The following is a 6,591-nucleotide window of genomic DNA, read 5'->3' on the forward strand; positions in this document are numbered from 1 at the left end:
AGGTGGAGAAAGGGGACCAGTGAGAGACAGAAAGGAGGTATATGGTAAGGAAATGGGGGGAAATATGAGCAAAGTTTAATGATATATGTATGTAAATGTCATTTAATAAAACATTTTTATGCCAAAAAAAAAAAAAAGAAAAAGAAATGAAGGTACCTGTCCCACCTTCCTTTCTCCACTTGCATCTCAGAGCCCTGTGCAGCCCTCAGAGCCACCTGGCAATCAGGATCTGGGTTCTGATGGTGAGGTGCTAAGGCTGGAGCCTGGCCTGAGCCAGCTCCTCATGATCCTCTCTGAGGGACCTTGGTGAACAAAGGCTAGACCTCCCCTTTGTCTGGCAGTTCTGAGCCCAGAGGCCCTATAAGTATTGAAAGTGACTTACTGTGACATGAGAAATGATAGCCCAGAGGCCCTATAAGTATTGAAAGTGACTTACTGTGACATGAGAAATGTTCCACAACTATTACAAACGGGCCATAAAATAGCATAAAACCTTAACTGATGTTTGAATGAGTCGGGAGGGAAAGGGTCTACAACAGTGGCTTTCTCTAGCTTACAGACAAGTGTATTAGTTACTTTTCTGTTGCTGTGATAAAATACCGTGGCCAAGGCAACTAACAGAAGAAAGAATTTATTGGGCTTATGGTTCCAGAGGGATGAGTCCACCATGGCAGGTGAGGGATGGCAGGCGGCAGCTGGAGCAGAAAGCTGAGAGCTTACATCTTCAAGGGGACACAGGAAGCAGAGAGAGAGACTGGAAATGGGACATAGCTATGAACTCTCAAAGCCCACTCCCAGTGACATGCTTCCTCTAGCAAGGCCACACCTCCTAAGCCTCCCAAACAGTTCCATCAGCCAGGAATAAAGTGCCTGTGGGGGACATTCTCATTTAAACCATCACAATGAGATTTTAATTTTTACTTTTTATTCTCTATTCTAAATTCCCATAATTAGTGAGTTTCTTTTGCAATCTGAAATAAAACTTATTTTTACAAAATGAAGGGAGATGGGCTGGGGAGATAGTTTAGTTGCTACACAGTATGATGAACTAAATTTAGCTATCCAGCATCCATGCAAAGTTGCATGCAATGGACCACACTGGTTACCCCAGCTCTGGGAAGGTGAAGACAGGAGGATACCTAGGGCTTGCTGGTTAGCCAGTCTGGCCAATTGATGGGCTCAGTGGGTAAAAGTGCCTGCTGCCAAGCCTGATGACCTGAGTTTGATCCCTGGGTCCCAAATGGTGGAAGGAGAGAACAAACTCCAGCAACTTGTCCTCTGACTTCCACTCATAAGCCATGGCACATGTACACACACACACACACACACACACACACACACACACACTAAATGTAACTTAAAAATAAGATGGAGAGCCAGGCATGGTGGCACATGCCTTTAATCGTAGCAATCGGAGAGGCAGAGGCAGGTAGATCTCTGTGAGATCCCAGCCAGCCTGGTCTACACAGTGAGTTCTAGACCAACTACAGGAACTACAGGGAGACCCTATCTCAGAAAAAAAAAAAAAAAAAAAAAAAAAAAGAAATGGAATTTTATATACATGTATATATAATATTATCTAATATATAAAAAAAAAAAAAAAAAAAAAAAAAAAAGGTGAAGAATGGCTGAAGAAGACAACCAATGTTGACTCTTGACTCTTGGTCACTACACACACACATACATACACACAGACACATATACACAAATGGGTATGCACAGGGACATGCTGCTATCCCATTTCTATCCTCCCAGCCCCCTATAGCCTCTCCTAGACACCATCCTAGCAAAACTCATCTCCAGCAAGGGCTTCAGAGTTTGAAATGGGGGTGGCACACACTGAAGTCCAGGAAATACCAACAGTAGGAGACCTCACTCTCCAGTCCTGCAGCATGCACCTAACTCATGCCCAGGACCATCATCCCAACTCACAAAGAGCTGCCTGCAAAGAGATGCCATTGGAGTAGACTCCAAGCCCACTGGATGACATCCTTAGGGCAGAACCTGTCCCAGAGCGTGCCTTCCCCACCCACACCCTCACCTTAGACTACCTACCTTCCCCCTGGTGTATCTACTTTTCCCTACCAGAAAGAAAGAAGCAAATTGCAGGTATCTATCCTGCAGCAGCTAGAAAAGGCCACCTTACGTTAGTAGAACAGGACAGTATCGGTGGACAGAGATGGATGGATTAACGGACAGATAGACATAAACAGGAAGAGAAATGCCTGTCAAAGTTCACAGAGAGCCAGTGCTCTCACCTCTACCCAGAACTGTGCCTTGCATTACCCTCACTAGCCTGGGAGCTCTTCAAGGACTTGGAGGATCTGGCCTATCTCTGTAACTCTTGTGTCCAACACAAAGGTCTGGCACTGGGCAGTACCCAGGGAACACACTGAGTGGACTAAGGAAGGAAGAAGTGGGAGACACATGGGCACACAGAGGCAGTGAGAGGGAGGGAGGGATGGGAATAAGCAGAAACAGATGGAGAGCACAGAGGAGTGAATGAGTAAATGACTCAGAAGGGGAAGGTGCGGGGAGGGTACTGAAAGAAACGTAACGCTGGAGAAACCTAGGGAGATCGAAGTGAGAGACAAAACCAGAGCAAGAGCGAGAGAAAGAGAACAAGAGAGAGAGCGAGAGAGCGAGAGTGCACGTGTGCGAGAGAGCGAGAGCGAGAGAGCAAGAGAGAGAGCGAGAGAACAAGACAGAGAGCAAGAGAGAGTGAGAGCAAGGGGAGAGAGGGAGAGAGAGAGAGAGAGAGAGAGAGAGAGAGAGAGAGAGATTGAGTTTCCCTGCTAGTTCTGCCTAAGGGCCTGGCACCCTGCTTGATTTTGCCAGCTCTCTCCTCTGGGCAGGGGACACCGCTGCCCCCTTTACTTTGGCAGGCCCATGCCCATTCCTAGAACTTTGACAAATGGGGCTCTCCTACCCAGCAGGCTCTAGTAATCACAGGAAAGTCCCTCCACCAAGACAGGCTTCCTGTAAGTGATCCCCCTCCTCACTGGCCTTCCTCCTGAAATCCTGCAGGTCCCAGAGCCAGGGAAGAAAGTCTGAAGAGAGAAGGAAGCTTCCTGTCTCTGAGGAGTCTGGCCTTAATGCCCACGCTGTCCTATTCCAAGAACCTTGGGGAGGGGGTCCAAAGACAGCTGGGAAGGAAAACTGAGGGAGAAGTAACCAGAGCAACAGAATTCTCTGGGTTCCTCCCCCATTTACCCCTTGAAAAGACTCTGACCTCATCTCCCCTACTTCTTCTCTGGAGTTCTATCCCTAAAGAAAGACACTGCCAAGCCAAAGGGCCTCAGCCCCTTCCTTGGGGCCCCCTCCATGTCTGTCTTGGCTGTGGGGACTGAAGTCCTCTACTGCCCCTCCTCCCTCACTGTTGTGCCAGATGTGGCTGTGGGGGGATGGGTGGGCGCAGGGCCCAGCTGGCAGTGGTCACTTGGTGGTCCTCTCCCTGCAGAGCCAGCATTTTCTGTGCCAGCTCACCCGGCCTCCTCACTCAGCACTTCCTCCAGCCCAGGATCCGGAGGCAGCAGCTGGGACTACACAGTCCCCTGCCGCCAGCTTGGGGCTTGGAGTCCCAGTTCAGTACAAATTTCATCAGTGGCCTCTCCTAAGCTGCCTATCCTGGGTCATCAAGGGTCATGGGAAGGATGGGAGACCCAGACAGGCCCTGACAGAAAGCAGTGGACCCTCAGACCCTACCTTCACCCCCTCATCCACAGAAAATTCTGATGTAGTTTACCTCCTTTCTGCTAAAAGCAGTGGGACACCCCACAGTGTCCATCCTTTCTCTGCTCCCTAAACTCTTGGCTAGACCTTTTTCTCCCATAGGTTTCCCCCCGAAAGGAGTTTCTTTTGTAAAAGTGTGTTCATGCTTATATGTGGACACATGTGTGTACATGCTATGGCCAGAGATGCTGTGCACTTTAGGTGACAGGGTCTCTCTCCTGGCCTGGAACTTTCCAATTAGGATATGTTGACTAGCCATGGAACCCCAGGGATCCTCCCATCTCCACCTCCCTATCACTAGGTTACTAACATGTACCTTCATGCCTGGCTTTTTCACATGTCCTAGGGATTTTTTTCAAGTCCTAGGGATTGACCTCAGGGGCTTGTATTTGCAAGACAAGCACTTTACCAATGGAGCCATCTTTGTAGCCCCAGAACCTGGAGTTTCATCTCAGGGTCACAGGACAATGCCACTCCATGGAAGCCCTGGCACGTAGGCGAACACACTGTAAGTAAAGATCAGTATAACAATATGGTGACACAAGCTATTTTAGCCCTGTGTCACGAGACCTCCAAGGATCCCTTGAGACTAGTTCTTAGTGCCAGGAATGGGCAGCATGCCTCAACTACATGCCTGGGTCTTAAAAGCATGGGTGGGAACCATAGCCTGTAGGATGCCTCCCCTTAGCCCAGTCCAGGTTGGTAGGTCCAGGCCCTCATTTGACCCAGTCTCCTACAGGTTGTCAAGTTCCTCCCCTAGTGCTGCAGGTTTCAATTTAGGAGTGCTGGGATGCTGGGACATCTACAGCCTTGAAGGCAAAATCCTGTCTCTGTGTGTGGAGAGGTGGAAACAAGCAGGCCTCCTGGGCTCCAGCAAAGGGGAGAAAGGAAAAGAACCAGCTCTACCTTGCACAAGGAAGGAGCAGATGGATAAAAACAGGAAAGAGATGGAAAAATGGGGTACAGGTCACCTTCCATAAACCCCTCCCTCCTCTTATAAAAGGACAGGAAGAAAATAGGGGCCACATGTCTGGCACTGTGCTGGATACTTTTCATAATCCCCTCATTTCTTCTTCCCAAATCAGCCACAAGAAAAGCTTTATTTCCTCCCAGGTCAGAGGTGAGGCTGTGAGGCTGCAGCTTCCTTGGGGAGAGGCCAGCTAGGCCAGGTCTCTGGCTCAAGCCATTCTGTGGACCCCAGAGCTCTGGCCTCAGCAGGAATGGCTGGCAAGACCACAGTCCTGGCCCACAGATTCTGTGCAGAGGCCCAAGCTCTGTTCAGAGCAGAGTTTATTCAAATAGAGCCTAACAGGAAACTTGGCTCTTCTGACTCACTCTGATTCGACCTTATTAAGAAAAAAGAGGACCCAGAGCCAGCTCTGGTTAGGGTTTCTCGCCAAGAGTTGGCTCCCAGCAGAGCAGCGGCTGAGCACCACTGCTGGTGCCCTGATCTTTCTACCCCAAAGCCCTGAGGCATTGCCAGCCTCCCCACCGCTCTCCCCTATGGTTAGCAAAGCAGGGTCCTGCTAACAGCTCCCCCACCTCCCAACCATCCTGCATCCTCCCTCCATTCTTCTTTCCTTCCCTCCAAGCCTGAGGGTACCCTAAGGCCTGTTTCCACTTCTTCTCCTGCCCATCTGGCTTGAGGGAGGGCTCTATAGGACCCCAGGGATTCCAAGCAGCTGAGGCCAACATTGCAGGGGGCAAGCAGAAGGGAGGCAAAGCTTAACCCTCCAGGTCCCGGGCTTCAGTGTGCTAAACATTGGCATCTTGCTTTTTTTTTTTCTTTTCACCCAAACCATTCAAGGACTCCAGACTCTGGGAGCTAAGGTGAGCATTGACAGGCATGGTATTGCAAGTCCCCACTCCTCTGGCTAGATTATGGATATCTAATGCCCTGTACTACTTGAATGAAGCCCCAGTCCTCAAGAACAGTGAATGGGTCAATAAATGCTTCCTAGTGAGGATGGTGGACACTGGGGTCCTTGCTCCCAAGGACTGTCACTCTGGTTGCTTCCTTCTTAGTTGGGCTCCAGGAGTTTTCAAAACAGAATCAGAAGGCAACAAGTTGAGGGTGGGTTCTTCCTACTTTGAAGGCTTATCAGCCTAAGAGGGCAATTTCTGTCCTCCAGCTCCCAAGGACACAGCTGGAGAAGACAATCTAGGGGAGGCCTGTAAAGCAGCATTAGGGTTGAACAGCAAGGAAAGAAGTAGAAACTTCTGGGGCCCTTTTTATCCCTGCCATCCCTAGAAGAAGAAACAGAGAATCTGCCAGAACCCAGGGAACCATGTGGACTAATCCTTCATTGATCAGATGTGGCAACTAGATCAGAGGGGGGCAGGGACTTCCTCAAGATCACCCAGCAACTTTATTACAGTCACAGTTGTCTAGGGTGTTCCTTTTTGCTGTTTTATGCTTACAAGTTTCTCTCTTTGACAATGACCCTACCCATACCAGCAGGATACTGGTTTCATTTTATCCATATTATTTCTGGCTATAGATTCAAGAGATGCAGGACAGAAACCACTCAATATGTGTGAGTCCCAAGCCCTGTTCAGTCAGGGACTCCCCCCTCTCACCACCCCCCCCCCCGCCAGTCTATAGGTTTGGAGGGTGAGCCCTGCAGGGAAAAAGTGCCTTTGTACTTAGGTCCAGAGGGTGGCCCCAATTAGAGGTATTGCCCCAGAGAGGTGCCAGGAAGGTTTATCACTGGCTTTGGAGGACAAGGGAAATGGTAAAGCCAATGAGGAATGTGGAGTCCAGGGATGCTGAGTCCAAGGCAGGGTAATGCCCACACCCTAATGCTGCTGTGCTTGCCAGAGCCCTACTTACCAGGCCTGAGTCCCCAAGGGCCCCCT

The sequence above is a fragment of the Nannospalax galili genome, unplaced genomic scaffold (assembly GCF_000622305.1).
Source record: "Nannospalax galili isolate Female #2095 unplaced genomic scaffold, S.galili_v1.0 scaffold54, whole genome shotgun sequence".
NCBI lineage: Eukaryota > Metazoa > Chordata > Mammalia > Rodentia > Spalacidae > Nannospalax > Nannospalax galili.